This window comes from Protopterus annectens, chromosome 6.part0, assembly GCF_019279795.1.
Source record: "Protopterus annectens isolate FY-2018-M chromosome 6.part0, PAN1.0, whole genome shotgun sequence".
Classification (NCBI taxonomy): Eukaryota; Metazoa; Chordata; order Ceratodontiformes; family Protopteridae; genus Protopterus; species Protopterus annectens.
The window spans coordinates 1,372,532,569-1,372,554,998 of NC_056737.1; the positions used below are offsets into that span (position 1 = coordinate 1,372,532,569).

At 45.4% G+C, this 22,430-nt stretch overlaps 1 protein-coding gene across 1 annotated transcript in view; it reads right to left on the bottom strand.

Annotated features, from left to right (window-relative positions):
• ACTR3 (actin related protein 3) overlaps positions 1–22,430 on the bottom strand; it is an 859,006-nt gene that overhangs the window by 68,917 nt on the left and 767,659 nt on the right. The window lies entirely within an intron of this gene.

Genomic DNA, 22,430 nt, shown 5'->3' on the forward strand with positions numbered 1-22,430 from the left:
AACATCTATTGAAGAAAATACCACATCAAAAAATATTCGAAAGATACTCTAATGTACTGCAGATAGCAGCACAGTACAGGTGGTCTAGATTTATGGTTCTGGCTCAAGCTGAGAAATGAGACTATTTTGACAGACAATTCTTCTTGGTACCTGGCCTCAAGACAGAAGTAAGGATTTGGACCACCTGAATTAGGGATAAAGTATCCCTGGCCATCACAAGAAATGGAGAGACCATGCAGTTAACTTCATTAAGGGAAGGCCTGGGTGACACTGGCCAAAGGGTTGGAACAAGAATCTCTTGGAGGGGGAATCACACCGGTCACAGTCAAAAAAAGGTAACCAGGATGATCTTGGCTCTTTGCTCAGTCTGGCCATCTTTAGAAACAGTAAAGCTCAAGAGGTGTGGAAACCCCCAAAGTGAGCGAAAAAAGAAGTTATGTCTTACTATAATGTTCCATCTGTGTTGCTCATCTTCTTTCTTTCATGACTGATGGGCTCGGTTCAGAGTCGCCCTTATACCAAGCTCGCGTCAGCCAAAAAAACTCTCGAGCTAAGTCTCTACCCAGAATGCCCTTCTCCCTGTTCCCTCAGATCGAGTTTGCTAGAGAAAGAGAAGTAAAGCCGAGGCCACTTCTGCGCAAATACCCTAGATGCACCACTTAGACCCAAAGCTTCTCCCAGGAGCCTTTGGAGGGGGAAGGAGGGTGGGAAGTGATGAATGAAAGAAGATGAACAACACGGATGGAACATTATGGTAAGACAACTTCTTTATCTGATGTTGTTAATCTTCTTTCCATTCATCACTGATGGGACAGAATCCCAAGCTACACTGAGGTCTATGGTTGGCTCTTATGGAAGAACATTCCTGAGTACCATTGAGCCGAAGGCACTCTCCCTCTGGAGACCAAGTCCAATTTGTAATGACTGATAAAGGTATGACGCTTAGCCCAAGTAGCTGCTGAGCAGATGTCATCCATGGAAGCCCTGGAATGGAAAGCCACAGATGTTGCCATAGATCTAATGGAATGAGCTTTAACTTTAGGCATAAGTTCATTACCAAGGGAGCAGATTAAACATATGCAGTCCCTTAGCCATTTTGATAATGTAACCTTGGAAACAGCCTCTCCCATTTTGGGTCCAGAAAAGGAGACGAAAAGCTGTTTCGATTTATGGATAGGTGTGGTCCTGCCTAGGTAAAATCTCAGCTGTCTATGTACGTCTAAAGAGTGAAGGCAGTACTCTCCCCTATTGGCAAAATGTGGAAAAACACTGGTAAATCACTGGTCTGGTTTACGGAGAATTCAGAAACAACTTTGGGAAGGAAGGATGGATTTGTCCGAAGTGATACTCTGTCTTTATGAAATACTAGATAAGGCCTCTTTATACACAATGCCTGCAGCTCCAAGACTCTTCTGGTAGACGTGATGGCTACCAAGAACAAGGATTTCCAAGACAAAAACTTTAGGTCACACTTCACTGCAGGCTCAAAAGGTTTTTGAGTCCAAGACTGAAGGACTAGAGTGAGGTTCCATGGTTCCACGGGCTGTCTGACAGGAGGCCTGATGTGAGAGGTCCCTCTGAGGAAGGCCTTGCATAGGCGTAAAGAGATAAGAGGAGTGCCATCTATACCATTGTGGAAATTGGAAATTGCCACTAGATGTACTCATACAGTAGAGGCAGAGGCTCCATTATCAAAAAACTTAGCCAAGTATTGAAGCACTGCAGTTACTGGAGCTGAATATAGGTCTAGCATGTTACCCTTGGACCAGATGGAGAACCTTTTCCATTTATCCTGATATAGTCTTCTGGTGGACGGTTTATGAGAGGCCAGAATGATGCGTTAAGCAGGCAAGGAGGGATTAGCTTGTCTGGCGACTAGTGGAAGTGGAGAAACTAAGCTGTCAGCTTGAGACTGGACAGATTTGGGTGACTCAACCCTTTGGGGTGAGTATTCAGATCTGGTAGAAGGTCCAGAACCCACGGCATTTATACTAGGTGAGGCCGAAGGGAGGGGAACCAAACTTGTCGACGCCAGAACGGGGCTATGAGGATCACCTTGCATCTCAACCTAAGAGTTTTCTTTAGAAATTGAGGAATTAGGGAGATGGGAGGTTAAAAGTATAGTTTTGTACCTACCATAAATGTAGATGTTCGAGTGTAGACACTGCTGCAGTCATTACACTTGGGTTATCCTGCTGTCAGGCGGGCCCGCAGTCGGCCAGAGTTCCAAAGTCTTGGTCGGGCGTCGGTTGCTGTCGCCTCCTCCCTGACGTCAGTGCGACAGGGGTATATAAGATGCAGCCGACACCATTTTCTTCAGTTTTTCTTGCCTCAGATGTCAGGTGCCTCTAAATATGTAGGCAATTCCAACTGCTAATAAAACATACATAAGAAAAGCAATAAACAACTTACAGCTACCAGCAAATACTCCCCATAGGTAGTAAGGGTAGAAGATATAGGTATGTACCAACCAGTAAGAGGGGAAGGAGGGAGGTTAACCTGGACTGCAGCAGTGTCTACACTCGAACATCTACATTTATGGTAGGTACAAAACTGTACTATGTTCATCGTGTTACACTGCTGCAGTCAGTACACTTGGGTGGAATCCCAAAGCTGAGGAAGGATAGCTGGTCCTATAAGGCATTAGGGGTGGCTATAAGGCCCTGCAGCACTGCAGTGGCGAAGCCAGCTCTGGATTTAGAGTATAGAGGCAGATGGTAATGCTTGGTGAAGGTGTGTACAGAACTCCAAGTTGCTGCTTCCAAAATATCCTTGGTAGGTACTCCCCTGAGGTAGGCAGTTGAAGTGGCTGTTGCCCTGGTGGAGTGAGATCTAATGCTGCTAGGTACAGGTTTTCCATGGTATGTGTAGAAGAAACGTATACAATGTCCTATCCATTTTGAAATAGCCTGTTTTCAAATGGCTTTTCTCTGTGCTCCTGCTGCATATGCTACCAAAAATTGCTCTGATTTTCTGAAAGCTTTGGGTTTGTTCAGTTGCCTGTGAATGTCCTAAGAGTGCAGTAGTCTCTCCCCTTTATTCCGTGGTTTAGGATAAAATGTTGGCAGGTGAATAGTTTGGTTTAGAGCCACACTGGATACCACCTTTGGCATAAAAGTCGGGTAAGTTCATAAAGACACCCTATCCTGGTGGAAAATGAGGAAAGGTTCCACTGCCATTAGTGCCTGTAATTCTGAAACTCTTCGTGCTGCTGTTATTGCCAGGAGCAGAGCAGTCTTCCAAGAGATATATTTTAATTCTGCTGTGTTGGCTGGCTCAAAAGGAGGTAAAGTTAGCTTCTCCAAAACAAAGTTGGGGTCCCAAGTTGGAGTAGGTGCACTATGGGGCGGACTTATGTTTTTAGCCCCTCTGAGGTACTGTTTTAACAGAGGATTAGAGAAAATTGGTGGGTCCGTGTTGTAATGAGCAGAGATGGCACAGGCGTGGATCTTGATGGGTGAGAAGGAGAGTCCTTTGTCCAGCATCTCAGTTAAGTATTGTAGTATCTGAGGAATGTTTGGGACAAGAGGGTCAAGGCTGTGAGCTTGGTTCCAGGCACAGAATCTCTTCCATTTACCCGAATAGGCTTTCCTGGTACTAGGCCTTCTGGCCTCCAGAATGACATCCATAACAGCTTTGGAGAGAGGCATTACTTGCTTGACTAAGGAATCTTCCATGCAGCTAGGTTAGAGGTCTTTAGCTGGCTGTGTATTATTTGTTTGTTGTGCTGAGTCAGCAGATGTGGGTTTTGAAGCAAAATCCAGGGTGGTTCTTGTGCTAAGCTCCTTAAGATTGGGTACCAGTGCTGGCGTGGCCAGTCTGGTGCAATCAGGATCATCTCTGGGTCTTCCTGCATGGCTTTTATGAGTACCTTTGACAGGAGAGGTAGTGGTGGGAAAGCGTATATTCGTAGGTTCTCCCAGCTGAATGAGAGGGCATCCACTTTCCATGCTTGTGGATGGTATCTCCTTGTGCAGAATTTTTGTAGCTGGCAGTTTATTGGGGATGCAAACAGATCTATGTCCGGGATCCACCATTTCTGTGTTATCATTCTGAATATATGTGGATTCAACTCCCATTCGTGGGGATCCATGATGTTTCTGCTTAAGTCGTCTGCCAGTGTATTTTTCTCTCCTGGCAGGAATTGCGCTTGCAGATGAACTTGAAGGTTTATAGCTGTGTTGCATAAGGTCATAGCTTGTCTGCATAGGGGTAGGAGCGAGTGCCCACTTGCTTGTTTATGTACCACATAACTGTGGTGTTGTCTGTCTTTAGTAGTAGTTGTCCTGGATGCAGCAGGTCCTTGAAAGCTACAAGCGCATTTTGTACAGCAAGCATCTCTTTTTGATTGATGTGAAGATGCCTTTGTTCTGCGGTCCACGTGCCCTGAATACATTTGCCTGCCGTGTGTGTTCCCCAGGCGTAATCCGATGCATCTGTTGTCAGTGTTTGCCTGGCTGTGGGTTGTGTAAAAGGCTGTCCCTTGTGGAGGTGACAAGCTTGCGCCCACCACTGAAACTCCTGTTGAAGGCAAGGGATTAGTGGTATAACTAACTGTTTCCAAACTTTGACAGTGTTGAGACCATACATTCTTTAGGTACCATTGTAGTTTCCTCATATGCAGTCTGGCATATGAATTAGTAGTATGCAGGATGCCATGTAACCCAAGGCCTGCAGAATTTTTCTTGCAGGGAGCTGGGTTTTTGTTGCCATCAATTGAAAGTATTGAATCAGATGTCCTTGTTTGTCTGGCGTGAGATAAGCCACCTGGGCCATTGTGTTCAAGCTGGCACCCAGGAATATAATCTCTTGTGAGGGCACTAGTTTTGATTTCTTTTCGTTTACTGTGTACCCCAGGCAACTTAACTTTTTTTACAAATGCCAGATGCTTTAGAAGAAGGTCCTTGCTCTCTGCTTGTATCAGGCAGTCGTCCAGGTACGGATAAATCTGAATTCCTTTCTGTCTGCAAAATGCAATTACTGGTGCCAGGCACTTTGTGAAGACCCTGGGCGCAGTAGATAAGCCAAAGGGCAGTGCAGAGAATTGGTAGTGCATTGAACCAGCTATGAATCTGAGGTATCTTCTGCACTTTTGTCTGATAGGGACATGCAGGTATGCCTCTGAGGTCCAAAGTCACGAGCCAAGCTTTCTTGCCCAGCATGGGAAGAAGCTGCTGTAATGTCAACATTTTGAATTTCGGAACATCCAGGTAACTCTTTAGAGATGAAAGATCCAGAATGGGCCTCCAGGCTTTGTCCTTTCTGGGTACCAGAAAGAGTCGAGTAAAATCCTTGTCCTTGCTCCTGTGATGGTACCTTTTGAATAGCTCTCATATCCATGAGTGCTGTAATTTGTTTTTGAACCTCTGCCCATTGACCCATTGATTTGGTGGCAGATTTGGCATTCCTTTTAACCTTGGCAGAGTGTGAAAGTGGAACCTGTAACCTTGAAATACAATGTTGAGAACCCATTTGTCTTTGGTGATCATTTGCCAATTGTGGTAGAAGAGTGCCAGTTTTCCTCCCAAGGGGGGCTGCCAAGACGGATTTGTTTGGCAGCTTTAGTGGGAAGTCATTGGAGCTGCTTTTTATATGGTTGTGGCCTGTCTTCCCCTTCTTTCTGGCCTGATGCAACCCATTGTCGAGGCCTGTAAGGACCTTGTGTTTGACCTCTACTTCTTGGACGTCTGTATCTTCCCCTTTGAGGTCTGTCTGTAATTGGAAAGGACCAATTCTTAGTTGGCCAGTTTCTGCTAAATCTAGGAGGTTGAACCTGTAAGAAATCCTTCACTGTTTGCATAGATTTTGCCTTATCCTCCATTTTCTTTAGTACCTCTTCTGCCTTAACTCCAAATAACACATCCTGCTGCAAAGGTGCATACAATAATTTTGCTTTAACATGATCTGGTAATGTATGTTCTTTTAACCAAGCATGGCTTCTAATGACAGAACCTGTAACTGCTGCTCTGCAGGAGGCCTCTAGAGAATCAAAACCACATTGCAAAGTATGCTTTTCCCACTTGTTCAGCTGCATTTCTTTAAAATTAGGAGGATCTGATTCTGGAAGCATTTTTTTGTTTTAACTGAGACAGTAAAAATTGCTGATATTTTAGCATGTGAAACTGAAAATTTAAGGCTCTCCTTGCTAAAGTTGCGGACGTATATACTTTCTTTCCCCATCTGTCTAATGCTCTGGAATCTGTCAGAGGGAACTGGATTCTTGGCTGATGAGGCCTTAACTTCTTTGGGTCCCTGAGAAATAGTTTCAGGGTCAGCTACAGGGCTTTTATAAAGAAATGTATGTGAGTCAGGGACTCTGTAGTATCTGTCAGGTTTAACAGGGGCTGGAGGTAAGGAATCAGGATTTAAGCTGGATTCAGTATACACATCATCCACAATATCTAACACTGGCGGAATAGCAAGGGGTCTGTGTTGAGGTAATAAAAGGAAGTCTGAGCCTTTTCTTGGATTCTGAGTAATCCTGGCCTTCCCAGTGGAAATTCTCCCTCATGGTATGTAGGGTTTCCCAAAAGGAGTAGTCCTCAGGCGGTGAGGCTAATGGAATTGATTCCTCAGCATCAGAATCCTCATAAGGGTGTAGAGTTATCCTAGGTCTGAGGATGAATCAGAAGGGATGGACATCTGGTCGGATGAGTCATAGTCTGCATCCTGTCTAGGCCTTTTATCAGGAGGGGGATGGGACCCCCTGATCAGAGTAATTAGGTCTTCGGCCATTTTCAGCATTTGTTTCTTAGGCATGGAGGCCTGTCCTGGAGAATGCTGTATTTGTTTCTTTGACTTTAAAGGAGGCTTAGACTTAGCTGAGGGTTTAATGCTTAACTGAGTAGGTCTGAAGACACCCTCTCTGTAGCTGTGGGTTGCTCAGCTACTCCGGATCCCTCTGAAAGGTTAGTCTTGGTAGGCTGAAGAGCTTTTGGGTCCGAAGGCCCAGCCATCTCCACGTGGGAGTCAGAGGCGGCTTGTGGTTCTACAGAAGTGGTCGTCAGGGGCTGCGAAGGCGCCTCGCTGAAAACTGGTGACTGGCCTAGAAGAGGCTTCATTAGTCAATTTTGGGCCTCGGATGCCTATCCTTGTCTTTGCGTTTGTTGTGTATTTCGGTCATCGGAAGTTCCGACGGCATGGTATAAAGTACAGTTTTGTACCTACCATAAATGTAGATGTCCGATAGGTATGCATCTGCAGTCATAACATATGGGTTGTCCCGCCTCAGGCAGCCCTTCGGTCGGCCGGATTCCAAAGTCTGGGTCTGGCCTCGGCTGATGTCGCACTTTCCCCGATGCTTCTGGGGTATAAAGGCATTAGCCGACGCCATTTTCCTCAGTGTTTCTTGCCCCAGATGCCAGGTGCCCTCTAGGAAGGCTAAATTTGGATAAATGTTGAATGTTCCAAACAGTAGCAAAAAATATATATATATATATATATATATATATACATATATACAATCAAATAAATACACCATAATAGATTCCCCCAGCTAGATGAAAGAGGGGTAAGCACCCTAGGAATACCACAGAGGGGAAGGAGGGTGGGTAATCCTGACTGCAGATGCATACCTATCGGACATCTACATTTATGGTAGGTACAAAACTGTACTATGTCCTTCAAGGATGTATCTGCAGTCATAACATATGGGTAGAATACCATAGCCAAACTGAGGGAGGAGGTACTAAGATAAAGATGGTGTAGTTAAGATCCCCTGTAAAACTGCAGTTGCAAAGCCTGCTCGGGATCTGGAGTATAAAGGTAGATTGTAATGCTTGGCAAATGTATGCACGGAGCTCCAAGTAGCAGCTTCTAAAACGTCCCTGGTAGCCACCCCTCGTAGGAAAGCTGTAGTGGTGGCTGTGGCTCTTGTGGAATGAGGCCTGATGTTTTCTGGAGCTGTCTTTCCATGAAAAGAGTAGCAAAAGCGAATGCAATTTCCTATCCATTTTGAAATTGCCTGTTTGGAAATTGCTTTTCCTTGCACCCCAGTTGCATATGCTACAAAAAGTTGGTCAGTTTTTCTGCTGGTTTTAGTTCTGTCCAGATAGTAGCGCAGTTGTCTGTGTACATCCAAGGTGTGCAAAAGTTTTTCCCCCTTGTTCTGTGGGTTAGGGAAGAACGTAGGCAAATGAATAGCTTGGTTCAAGGATACCCTGGATACCACATTTGGCATGAAAGTAGGATTGGTTCTCAGAGACACTCTATCCTGGTGAAAAATAAGGAAAGGCTGCACTGCCATTAATGCCTGTAACTTGGATACTCTTCTTGCTGAAGTGATTGCCAGAAGGAAAGCAGTTTTCCAAGATAAGAACTGTAAGTCTGCTGATGCTGCTGGTTCAAAAGGAGGTAGTGTCAATTTTTCCAGCACAAAATTGAGATCCCATGCAGGCAGAGGGGGTCTCCTTGGAGGTTTTACATTTTTGATCCCTCTCAAAAATTGTCTGAGAAGAGGGTGAGAGAAGATAGGAGGATCCATATTGTATTCTGCTGAAATTGCTGAAGCATGTATCTTAATGGAAGAGTAGGACAGGCCCTTATGGAACAATTCTGCTAAGTATTCTAGGATGTGTGCTAGGTTTGCCACTGTGACATCTGTACCCTTTGATGTGCTCCAAATGAGGAATCTCTTCCATTTAGCTGAGTATGTCTTCCTTGTGGAGGGTCTGCGAGCCTCCAGGATAATGTCCTTGACCCTCTGAGATAAGACAGTTTGGTTTGGTTTTAAGCAATTTTTCAGGCAGTTAGCTGCAGTGTTTTCAAGTTTGGATGTAGGGTCTTGAAATTGTTCTGCGTTAGAAGAAGAGGCCATAGGGGTAGAGGCCATGAGTTCGCCTGAGACATGCTTCTCAGTAGCGGATACCAGTGCTGCCTTAGCCAGTCCGGAGCTATTAGTATCACCTTTGGCTGTTCCTCCCTGATCTTCAGTAGAACCTTGTATATCAATGGGAGAGGTGGAAATGCATACACTGTTAGGGCATTCCAGCAGAAAGAGAGAGCGTCCACCCTCCAGGCTTGTGGGTGGTATGTCCTTGAGCAGAATTTCTTCAGTTGGTGGTTGAGTGGGGAGGCGAACAGGTCTATCTCTGGCATTCCCCATTTCTTTATGAGTTTGAAGATGTCTGGATGCAGCATCCATTCGTGAGCATCCATGGTAGTTCTGCTTAAGCTGTCTGCTAGTGAATTCTCTTTTCCTGGTACAAATTTGGCCTGCAGCTGGATATTGAGATTCAGGCCTAGGTTCCACAGATCCATTGCCATCCGGCATAGAGGGTAGGAATGCGTGCCTCCCTGTTTGTTTATGTACCACATGACCGTGGTGTTGTCTGTCCTTATCAGCAGATGTCCTTGCTGGAGGAATGATTTGAATGCCTCGATTGCCTGCTTCACTGCCAGCATCTCCTTTTGGTTTATGTGCAAGTTTAGCTGGTCTTGAGACCATAGACCTTGGATACATTTGTCCTCCATGTGTGCTCCCCATCCTAGGTCTGAGGCGTCCATGGTGATGGTCTGCTTTGGTTGTGGTTTGCTGAAAGACAACCCTCTGTTGGACTGGCAGGCCTGAGCCCACCACAGGAATTCCTTTTGAAGGCATGGAATGATTGGTATCATGGTTTCTAGACTGTGCCTGTGTTGAGACCATACATTCCTTAGGTACCACTGTAATTTCCTCATATGCAGCCTGGCATGCGGGATCAAGATTATGCAGGATGCCATGTAACCCAGGGCCTGCAGGACTTTCCTTGCAGTAAGCTGAGCTTGTCTTGTCAAAGTCATGAAGTAATCTGGAAGTTGCTTTTGTTTTTCTTCTGTGAGAAAAGCCATCTGAGTTATTGTGTCCAGATCCGCACCCAAAAAGGTTATCCTTTGGGATGGCACTAGTCTTGACTTTTGGATGCTGACTGTGTATCCCAAGGCCTGTAACAGGTGTATGATATAGGCCAAATCCTTTATCAATTTTGTCTTGTTATCCGCTTGTATAAGGCAGTCGTCCAGGTATGGGTAGATTTGAATTCCCTGAAGCCTGCAATGTGCAATTACTGATGCCAGGCATTTCGTGAATACTCTGGGCGCAGTAGATAAGCCACAGGGCAATGATGAGAATTGATAATGCTCTGATCCTGCAAGAAATCCGAGGTGTCTTCTGCAATCTGGTCGGATAGGGACGTGCAGGTATGCCTCCTTGAGATCTAGAGTCACCAGCCAAGACTCCTTGCCCAACATGGGAAGAAGTTGCTGTAGGGTCAGCATTTTGAATTTTGGCACAATGAGATATGTGTTCAGTGTGGACAAGTCGAGAATAGGCCTCCATTGGGTTTCTTTTCTTGGTACAAGGAATAGTCTGGAGTAAAATCCTTGGCCTTGTTCCATAGATGGTACCCTTTCTATGGCTTTCATCTGAAGTAAATTGTTGATTTGTCTTAAAGCCTCTGGCTTCTGGTTTGGTGGAAGGTTTGGCATTCCGCTCCTTTTTGGTAAAGTGTGGAAGTGAAAACTGTATCCTTTGTCTATTGTTTGCAATGTCCATGTGTCCTTTGTAATGCCATGCCAGTTTTTTGAGAATAAAGCCAGCTTTCCACCCAAGGGAGCTTCCAGTTGTTCCCTGGTAGGCGGAATCAGAGTCAAGTCATTGTGTCTGTCCTGTGGTAGTGGTTGTAGTTGCAGCTGTGGCACTAGTCCTCTGGTTGGCAGGCTGCCACTGACGACCCCTGCAGGCACCCTTTGATTGACCTCTGCCTCTTGGGCGTCTATTCCTGCCCCTCTGTGCTCTGGAGGTGTCTGGAAAGGACCAATTATTTGAAGGCCAGTTTCTGCTGAACCTCGGAGGTTAAACCTGCAGAAATTCCTTTACTGTTTGCACAGATTTTGCTTTTTCTTCCACTTTCTTTAGAATCTCCTGTGCAGGGGAGCCAAATAAACTTTGTTTCTCCATTGGAGCATCTAGGAGTTTAGCCTTGACATGGTCTGGCAAGGATTGCTCTTTTAGCCAGGCATGCCTATGAATTACTGCCCCAGTCATAGCTGATCTAAATGAAGCCTCCAGTGCATCATAGCCACATTTTAAGAAATGATTACTGACCTGCTGAGAGTTGTGTAACAAATCCTGAAGGAATTTACGGTCTAAAGGGTCAGGAGAAGAAAGCTTTTTATTCAGCTGATCTAACAAATATTCTTGGTACTGTATCATATGGAATTGACAGTTTAATGCCCTGGCAGAAAGAGTAGCAGATGTATAAACCTTTTTACCCCATCTCTCTAATGCTCTTGACTCTCTTTCAGAGGGTAGGGGATTTTTGGCAGTGGCAGCTGCAACACCTTTTGGGCCCTGAGAAATAGTTTCTGGGTCTGCAGCATGGGCTTTATACAGGTGGAAGTGAGAATCCGGGACCCTGTAATATCTGTCAGGTTTTGCAGGGGCCGGGGGAAGAGAATCAGGGGCAGAACTGACATCATTATACACATCATCAATTACAGTTAGCACAGGTGGTATGGCTAAGGGCCTATGCTGGGGCAAATGTAAAAAAGTCCTTAATCTTTTTCTAGAATCAGAAAAATCCTGACCCTGCCATTGAAAGTGTTCCCTCATTGAGTGCAAAGTCTCCCCAAAGGAAAATTCTTCAGGAGGGAGGCCAAGGAATAGAGTCTTCTGCATCTGAATCCTCATAAGGCGAATAGGCCCCTTCCTGATGGTCTGACAATTCAGATCCATCCGAGGAGTAATCAGAGAAGAGAGGTTCAGAGGGATCAGTCCTAGGCCTTTTGTCAGGTGGAGGTTGGGAGGTCCTGTCTGGGTGAGGTTGGGAACCCCTAATCAAGGATATAAGGTCCTCAGCAAGACTGAGAATCTGAGAGCTTGAGGAAGGCCTCTGTGAAGTAGATTTGGCAGGTAAAGCTTTTGAAAGTTTGGCAGCTTTAGCCCTGGAGAAGGCCTTAATAGACATAGAAGCAGGGGGCCTAGCTGCCCCACGTGCAGGTGTAGAAATGTCCAATGGAATGGTGTCGGACAATTCTTGAGCACTAGCTTTGGTAGGGATTTCTGAAGCAGACTCAGCCGGGGCCTCTCTGGCCTCGGTTGTCAGAGGTATGATTTCGGTAGAAGTAAGAACCGAGGACCCGGTTTCAGCCGAAACCGAGACACTTGCGGTAGGCCTAACCGTGGTTTCAGCCGAAACCATGGGGCATGAGTGTCGGTCCTTTCCGCGCTTTTGGCCATATGCGTAGTCGGAGTCTCCGACGGCATTTTCTATGCAAAAGCGGATCCGAAAAACTCTTCTGCAAACTCCGACCGACGTCTAAGAGTCCGTCGGTTGAAGGAGGCACAGGCTAAACAAGCTGATACGTCGTGGTCTGGGCCTAAGCAAGGAAGGCAGTAAGAATGGAAATCCTTATGAGGTATTTGTTTCCCACAAGTTAAACAATTATTTACTTTGTCTGACATCGGCTGAGGCAAGAAAGAGTCCACAATGGGGTACTTAGCTTTTTTCGAAGTCTTCGGTAGCTGAAATCTCTGGATCTGACCGACTGGCACTTGCGAACAGCTTCTGCTTCGGGCACCGCGTGGCAAGAAAGACTGAGGAAAATGGCGTCGGCTGATGCCTTTATACCCCAGAAGCTCGGACGTCGGGGAAAGTGCGACATCAGCCGAGGCCAGACCCAGACTTTGGAATCCGGCCGACCGAAGGGCTGCCTGAGGCGGGACAACCCATATGTTATGACTGCAGATGCATCCTTGAAGGACATCTGAATTTTCTACCAAAATAATGTCGGGCAAAATCAAACTGACGTTTAATAGTGCGCTTGTTAAACCTAGCACAAAACCGACAACCAGTAACGTTGTGGTTAGGGCCTAGGCATGGGATACAATAGGAATGGAAATCATTGCGAGGTATTTGCTTCCCACAAGAAATATAGTTATTAACTTTTACTGACATCGGTCTGAGGCAAGAAAAAGTTTCCCCAACGGGGTACTTAGCTTTGTAGAAGACTTCGGTTCTGGATTCGGAATGAAAATCTCAGGAGACGGCCGACCGGCACTTGCGAACTGCTTTTGCTTTGGGCACCGCACGGCAAGAAAGACTGAAGAAAATGGCATCGGCTGCATCTTATATACCCCTGTCGCACTGACGTCAGGGAGGAGGCGACAGCACTGACGCCGGACCAAGACTTTGGAACTCTGGCCGACTGTGGGACCACCTGATGGCAGGATAACCCAAGTGTAATGACTGCAGCAGGATAACCCAAGTGTAATGACTGCAGCAGTGTAACACGAACATCGTAAAGAAGTCCCGTGGGCCACTCGTGGATTACAGCGTCCCTCGGTGACTCCCCCTCCGAGGGAAGTAGGGCAAAATAGATGCTGCACTTGTTGTTCGATGGGGAGGCAAAAAGATCACAGCAAGGCTTGCCCCAGTGGCTGAAGATTTCTGTCGCCACCTCGGGGTTGAGACAACTGGTGAGGCATGACGTTGCATCTGCTCAGTTTGTCCGCAATCACGTTGGAGCTCCCCAGGATATGTGTTGCTATCAGAAAGTGGTTGGAAGCTATCACCCACTGCCAAATTCTCATAGCTTCTCAACACAGGGGGTAGGACCTTGTTCCTCCTTGCTTGTTGATATACCAGACCACTGACATATTGTCTGATTGAACTGCAACTGTCCCAGAAAGAAGAGCCAAATGAAAGGCCTTCAACGCTAGCAGCACAGCTCTCAGTTCCAGAACACTGATATGCAAGTGGGCCTCTAATGTGGACCATGTGCCTTGGACAGTCTTTCCCTGGAAATGACCCCTCCACCCAATCAGGGAAGCATCTGTGGTCACAATGGCTGTGGGCCGAGGGGATTGAATTGGGCGACTCCAGATTTCTGCGTCTGGCCTCATCCACCAAAGGAGGTCTTGTTTGCAGGAGTTGATTACATGAATCTGGTAACCTAGGGGATGATAGTTTGGAAACCATTGACAAAGGAGCCATTGCAGGATCCGCATATGCAGCTTTGCTACAGGCACTATTGGGATTGAAGCTGCCATAGATCCTAGGGCCAGAAGAACTTCCCTTGCTGAGACTTTTGTTTGAGAGAGTATCACTTGGAGCTGAAGCCTCAATCGGTGGAGTCTGTGAATTGGGAATGATATCAGGTAAAATACGGATCTGTGCTGGTCTGGTGGGACTGGTTGGATGACTTTTTTGAGAAAGCTTTATAATCTCTGAAGTGGCTTCTTCCCTTTGATTGGGTGGAACTTCGGGAAGTTTCCTTGGAAGGTTTGGTTGACAAGAAAGGGGAATGGTGTAACCTCTGATAATGCTCTGCACCCAACAATCTGTGGTGATATATTGTCAAGTAGTTTGGTGCAGAGAGAAATGACCACCGACTGCTTCCAGAGGTAAGCAATCAGGCTGCTCCTCAGGAGCGCTGGTAAGGCTGTCCAGAAAAGGAATCTCTGGAACCTTGGTTATGAGGACCCCCCCTCTGCCTTTATAGAGGTGTCTTCCGGAACTGTTAGCCCCTCTGCCCCTGGGGGTATCATCACCACGTGCAGCAAGGAAAGGACCCTGAGATTTTTTGTGCCACAATTTTCCACTCCTCTGGTTCCTGGAGAAGGTACGTTGAGGGTTGGAAAACCGTAGACCTACAGCAGACAGGGTCTTTCCATCTTGCTCGCACCTGGCTAGATTGTCCTTTACTTTGGAACCGAAAAGGGATGAATCTTCGATGGGAGCATTCAGAAAGGAAGACTTAAAGGGATCTGCGAGGTCACAAATGCGCATCCAGGCATGACGCTTCATGACAATGCCCGAACCTGCTGTTCTAGCTGCCCCTTTGGTCGCATGTGACAGCAACCTCATAGACGAGTTGGATTTTGATTCCAGGGTTGCGAGCTGCGAGGCCAGTGTGTCCTGGACCTCATCAGACAATTGTCCTGTTGAGTGTCCCAGAGTTCGGAGATCAAGTCCCTCTGCAGCCAGTTCAACCAGAACTATTACACCACATAAAAAATTCAAACACAGGAAGAGCAAACTATAAAAAAATGAAGTCTAAAGCCCACCTTCATTTTAATATGCCAGTGGTTAACTCCATCAGTCAACAAACCAATGAGATCATTTTTACCCAACACAAATATTCCTTGCCTTCCTCAAAGTTGCAGGTTTATTTACATCACATCTTCTGCTGACATTAAGAGAAACTCCCTAATGCCGACTGCTGGTTTGATACGCTATAGTCAACAGGTGTGTGAGAACAATCCCTGGGGTTGGGGAATATGCCTTTTTCCCCAGGGATCATGCAATCTCGGAGTTAGTATGTATAACTAGCGAAGAGTGTGGGGGGTGTAGGGGGGCTTTCATGTTTTAAAGTTTGCCTGCAGCAAGGTTACTTCTCAGAGCATGTGTAAAGCATATCAACGTCAGCGTTTGATAAGTTAGACTATTTCAGGTACATCCATGTATACCTATAGGAGTCCACTTCTTAATTTCGAATGATCAGAATCTCGAGATTCATAATCAAGAGAAAAAAAAAAAAAGACAACTGCTAAAAGTATGTTTTTGCAGGGGGGCTTGCCCCCCTGCATCTACTATACCCCCCTGCAACCTAAATATACTAAGTCCGAGATTGTCGTACAGTAAACAGAATGGCAATGTACAGTACTATACAGTGCGGAATGGGAATATTACTGTTCTCTTCACTGTAGCGTGATCTCAGAGTTAGTATACTTAAGTTGCAGGGGGGGGTGGGGGGAGAGCAGGGGGGCTTGCCCCCCTGCAAACGCAGTTTTAGCAGTTGTCATGGTTTTCTTTTTATTTCTTAATTTCGAGATTTCAAAACCTCAAGATTCTGGGTTCGTTATTATGAATCTCAAGATTCTGATCTTTTGAAATTAAGAAGTGGACTTGCCTATAGATATAGATATAGATATATATATAGATATATATATATATATATATATATATATATATGGATATTACACACATACATATATAGAATGGTAGCTAGAGTGAGGGTAGAAGGAGGCAGCTGCCCTGGGTACAAAGTGTTAGGGGGTGTGATCAGTCAATCCAATTAGTTCTTCAGTGCAAACGGGCTCCTAAATGCAGGTATTGCATTTGTGGCAAAACTGAAGTGTTGTAAATTGTTGCAATTGCTTGGTACAAATGTAGCAAGTAGTTTGATACAATTTAAAGTAATGAAAAAGCTTTTTTTTTCCTCTTCTATTTATTTATTTATTTTTTTGTTCTTGAAGTGTGGAAGAGATGAAAATAATGTGCTTACCATAACAACAGAGCTTTGTTGTCCTCTTCCGAACTCAACTAGTTGTACTGGAGCTGAAGCTTGCAAATAAACTTTGGTTCAAAGACTCAAGCACCCCTCCTCTCCTATACTGCATCACCACCCCATCTGCCCATAGACAGAGTTTGCTTACAAGTAAAATTATCAATCCTGAAACAGGAAACATTACTAAGCAGAAAACTGTAACCACAAACAGCAATCTAAAAAGGGATTGAACGGCTCCAGGAAGGTGCGCCATAAATGGTAATCATCTGAATAGAAATGGTCATTGGGAAGGCTGAGATGGAGGGAAGACAACGTAGCTCTATTACAACAGTAAGTATACAACTTCCATATCAGATGTCTTTTCCATCCTCCTCAACACGTGGAAGAGTCTCCAGCTAGAATAACCCCAGAGGCACTAGGGAAGGATATTAGGGTGAATACTAGACAAACAGAAAGCTCTCTACACAGTTTGTACATCATGCTTATAATGAAAGATTAACAATATGAACTGTAGATCATGTAGCTGTTGCACAAATATCAATAGACACTGCTAAAAAGACTGCTGAAGCTGCAGCTGTTCTAGTAGAAAGGGCCTTTGTTTAGAGGGTAGTTCACAATCCCTTAGCCCTGTAAACAAAGGTAATACAATCTGACAGCCACCTGGACAGGGTAACCTTAGACATGTTGGAACAAAACAGCCTTGGTAAAGGAGACAAACAGTGAATCACTTATTTTAAAGTACTTTGTGTGCTGTAACTAAAAAGGAACCGGACAGGTAACATCGAAAGAATTAAGCAAATATTCACCTTAATTTGAGAAATTTGGAAAGACAACTGGTGAGTACACAGACTGGTTTAAGTCAGTCTCTGAAGCCATTTTGGGGAATTAAGGCTGGGTTGGCTCTGAGGGGAACTCTATCCTCAAAAAACTAAACAGGGAGGCTTACATGAAAAAGTCTGTTATGCGGAAATCCTCCTGGCCAATATTACTGCCACCAGAAAAGCTTTCAAAGACAGAAACTTCTGATTTGCCAAAGCTGCAGGTTCAAGAGACACCGTAGTAAGACTCTGCAAAAGAAGTATCCTGGGCAAAACTCGGTTACTTTTGAAACCAAAAATGTTCTCCAATCTTCTGGCTAAAAAAAAAAAAAAAAAAAAGGACAAGCAAAACGTGAAAAAAACTGATTCCAATGGCAGACAATGTTTTGCCATATGGCTCACTTCTGGCTACAGTATCCTTGACATTGGGTTCAAATAAGGATGACCCAACGGAGGGGACGTTCTTGAATGTTTCAGGCTGGTAATGCCTAAAACAGGCACTATTATGGGTGGATAAAGTTTTAGCCAAAAGGCCTACGGTGGACAGGTGCAGACCATCCCTGGCAAAGCAATGTGGTCTTTCAACCATATTTATTTGCAGAGCTTTTTGCCCAGGGCCTCCGCTGAAAATGGATACAATCATCCAATTGGACTTCCTTGATAAACAAATATCAATAACTAAACATTCTCACAGATTGAGAAATATTGTAACCCCTTCAAATGACACAAAAAACTAAGCCAATTATTAAAGTCAATTACCTTCTGTCCATACCCATATTTAGAGAAAACATAATACTGCTTAATGCTAGGCTCGTACCAGCCTGGGACACAGTCCAAGAGCTCAAACATCTCACTCTTCATAAAGTCACAGAGTTTTGAATCTCAGATCATTCACTCCCATCACATGGACTATGACTTGAGTCATACTGGTACTTGTGGTTCAGTAATCTGAGCTTGTGTGTGAAATGACAGATCCTTGCCCTGACAGGCAAATGACTGTAGCCTTCTCCTTGCTCAGTCTGGTCAGTAGAACACTAGTGCACCTCAAAATGGAGTTTCTTATGACAAAAATGTTGGATTGTACGATGGGATGAATTATAGGCTTAGCTTTAGAGGAGCAGAGTTGAGGCTGAATGTGCCATGGTGCGTGTTACTTTAATAGTGTGTATTTGTCAGGGTACTGATTACTGTATTTGAGAAGTCTTTGAAGTTTTGCATTGGGTAGACTACTTTTAACTGCCTCAGCATGTGTTTGTCCTGTAATGTGTGGCAGATATTGTGTAGTATTATAATGTTGTGACAACCTATTTATCTGTAGTGGCTGTGTGAGACAGCTCTGCCTCCACAGACAGGGTAAAAGTACAGCTCTCACATACCGCTATCAAATTATTTAAGAAGTAGGTGGCTGTCAGAAAGCATGGGACAATTGTTACATTGTTTCACAACTCACATTTCTACTAGGCTGACTACAGACAGAAGGAAGTGCTGATATATGGTTTCAGGTACATATGCACAGGGTTTCAAGGGGTGTGTTATCATAGGATTTATGCTCCTTTTTGTGAAATTGCTGTAAGGAAGAACAGATTTGCTTATGGTGCTAGTTGGTTAAAAATAAATGGAGTAATTTCATGGAGGGGTGGCCTCTTTGTGCAAACCTGGTGTTTACCAATATCTACATGTATAGGAACTCTTGGGAAGTTTTTATAAGGGAAATGCATTTCTAAGCAACTGCGTCTGCAGCGCAGTTGCATGATGAGCTATGTTGCGCAAACAAGAGGACTTTATATAGGCAGAGAAAAACAACAAACAAACTAGCCCACTGGCTAATAGCATACACACATACTGAGGTCAGAAACAGACGGATTCCCAGCTCAGAAAATACCTGGCTACCCTTTCCACTAGAACACAGATCAGAGACATCCTAATGTAAAAACACTGCTGGTGGCTCCCGAAATGTTGAAACTACCAAAGTTACAACTATAAAAACCAAACAGAAGTGCAGGAACTCAGTAAACAGCTGTAGCAATTATCTAAGTCAATAAAAGTTAGAACAGAAAGAGAGAAAGGACACAGTGAGTAATGCACATATATTAAAGCAGCACTAGTACTTTTCAAGACAAAGTGCAATTCAGCAATATGGAGTAAATATTCAGATCTTGATGTATATGGATTCAGCACAATAGTCAAATGCAGTGGTAAAAGCAATTAAGTGCAGTTTTAAAGTGCAAAAGTTCTGTAAAAATGGATGGATCAGAATTCTGTAAGAACCCCTATAGCACTAAACCACTGGTGGACCCACTCCTCAACAGCTTCAAACGGAGCCTAGCGAATAGCAATGTCCCATGGAAGTGACACACAACTGTTATGATGCCACTCTACAAGGGTGGACCCACCACTGACTCTGGGAATTATGGACTTAGCCTAACATGTCTTGTATGCAAAGCACTGAAATGCAATTTAACTGCCTTAGTTCACTATATCATCAAAAACCTCATCACACTTGAAGCCCCAGCAGTGTCTTTGTCAAGGGTAGATCCTGTCTAATGAGTCTTGTGAACTTGTTTGAAAGGGCTACTCAGTCCACAGACAGTGGGTCAGCTGTCAACACAGTGTACCTTGATTACACCAAAGCATTCAATACCATACCCACATCCAAATATAATAAACAAGCTGAAGAAGCTCCTAACTGACGTGCATGTGGTTTGGTAGTTATCCAACTGGCTTAGGAAAATAAATCAGAGTAAGAGTAGAGGGTGCATTTCCTGAGTGCATGAAGATGACCAGTGAAGTTATACAAGGATCTGTGCTGGAAAGTACAGTTGCGTACACTTACCATAAATGTAGATGTTAGAGTGTATTCACTGGTACAGTCATCACATTTAGGTTACCCCTGCCAGGGTAGCCCTCAGCCGGCCCGAATACCAGGGGCTTAGTATTTCTGCGTCAGTTGCTGTCGCATCAGGACTGACGTCAGGTCATCAGTAGTATAAAGTAAGGCAGGCGACGCCATTCCATCAGTTTTTCTTGCATTAACCTGCAGGAGCCCCCAAGTAGGAGCCAGGTTCTGGTGGAAGAACCCCACCAGCAGAAAGTAAATATCAGTATGCCTCTTGTAAGGAAAGAGAAGCAGAGGGGAATGGAGGGAGGGAAACCAGGACTACAACAGTGAATACACTCTAACATCTACATTTATGGCAAGTGTATACAACTGTACTAGGTTCTTTGTGTTTCACTGTTACAGTCATCACATTTAGATCGATTCCCAAAGCTGAGGAAATGGGTGGAGGCAGTGAAGGAAACAAGGGGCTGGCAAGGATGCCCTGAAAGACTGCAGAGGCAAACCCTGCTCTGGATTTTGAGAAGATAGGCAGGTGGTAATGTTTAATAAAGGTGTGAACAGATGTCCAGGTGGCAGCCTCCAGGATGTCCCTGGTGGGGACACCACTGAGGAAAGCTGCGGAGGTGGAGGCTGCTCTAGTGGAGCGAGTCCTGACCCCCTTGGGGGGAGGCTTTCCATGTTGCTTGTAGCAGAAATGGATGCAGTGTGCTATCCATTCGAAAATGGTTTGTTTGGAGATGGCTTTGCCCTCTGCCCCTGCAGCAAATCTAACCAGCAATTGATCAGACTTTCTGAAGGATTTAGTCCTGTCTAGACAGAATCTGAGCCATCTGTGCACATCTACAGAGTGCAGTATCCTTTCCCTCTTGTTCTGTAGGCTAGGGAAAAAAGGTGGGCAAATGAATGGATTGGTTGAGAGCCACGCTGGAAACCACCTTGGGCATGAAGGATGGGTTAGTCCTGAGGGATACCCTGTCAGCATAGATGGTGATGAAGGGTTCCACAGCCATGAGTGTTTGCAGCTCGAAGACCCTTCTGGCTGAAGTGATGGCCAGAAGGAAAGCTGTCTTCCAGGAGAGAAATTTTAGCTCTGCTGAAGAGGCTGGTTCGAAGGGGGGGGGGGGGGCAAGGTGAGGTTTCCAACACAAATTAAGGTCCCAAGGTGGGGGTGGTGTTGTTCTGGCTGGTCTCAAGTTGCTAGCCCCTCTTAGGAACTGTTTGATCAGAGGGTGTGAGAAAAGGGGCTGCTCTGTGGGAAATGAGCAGAGATAGAGGCATGAATTTTAATAGAGGAAAAAGAGAAACCACTGTGTAGCAGGGTCAGCTAAGTAATCCAGGATGGGAGAGGGAGGGAGGGCTGTGCCGTATTGGCTCCCTTAGCCTGAATTCAGGTGCAGAACCTTTTCCATTTGTCAGCATAAGACTTTCTAGTGCTAGGGCGTCTGGCCTCACATATAACATCTAGAACCTGTTTACTGAGGTTGGCAGATTGATCGGGGGTTAGGGAATAAGCCAAGCTACCAAATTGAGGGTCTGCAATTGGGGATGCACAAATTCTCCTTTCCTCTGGGTCAGGAGGGTTGGAATCTGAGTGAGATGCCAAAGTGGCAGTGGGGGACAGGCTGCGCAGCAGTGGGTACCAGTGCTGGTGAGCAGTCTGGAGCAATAAGAATTGTCCTTGGTTTTTCCTCCTTTATTTTGAACAGTAACTTGTGGATGAGAGGTAGTGGAGAAAAGGCAATGACCGATACATTGACCCAGGGGAAGGACAGGGCATCCACTTTCCAGGCCATGCAATGATGCTCCCAGGCGCATAGCTTGCTGAGCTGATGGTTGGCGTGGGAGGCAAAGAGGTCGACCTTCGGGGTACCCCATTTCTGAGTTATTAGGGTGAAGATTCTTTTGTCGAGCAGCCACTTGTGTGGGTCCAGAAAATTTCTGCGCAAGTGGTCTGCCAGAGAGTTTTGAGACCCTGGTAGGAATTGTGCTAACAGGTGGAGTTGCATGGCAGAGGCTGTGTGCCAAAGGGTCATGGCCCAGCCTGCATAGAGGGTTGGAGTGAGTTCCTCCCTGCCTGTTGATATACTGCATCACAGTGGTGTTGTCTGTTTTGATCAGGAGAGCCCCTGGGGAGAGAAAGGGCTTGAAAGCTGTCATGGTAAGCTGGACAGCTATCATCTCTTTTTGGTTGATGTACAGATGGATTTGCTGTGGGCTCCATTGGCCCTATATGCACCTGCCGTCCAGGTGTGCACCCCAAGCACAGTCTGATGAGTCTGTGGTGAGGGTCTGGGTGGCGGGGAGTGGTGAGAAAGGTAGTCCCTTGTTGTGGGAGCATGCTGTTGCTCACCAAAGAAAATCTTTTCTGAGGCAAAGTATCATGCGTACAAGTCTCCAGGTCTTGAGTGTTGAAACCAAAGGCTTTTAGGTACCACTGATGTTTCCTCACATGCAGACTACTATATGGAATGAGTAGAATGCAAGATGCCACGAACCCCAGAGCT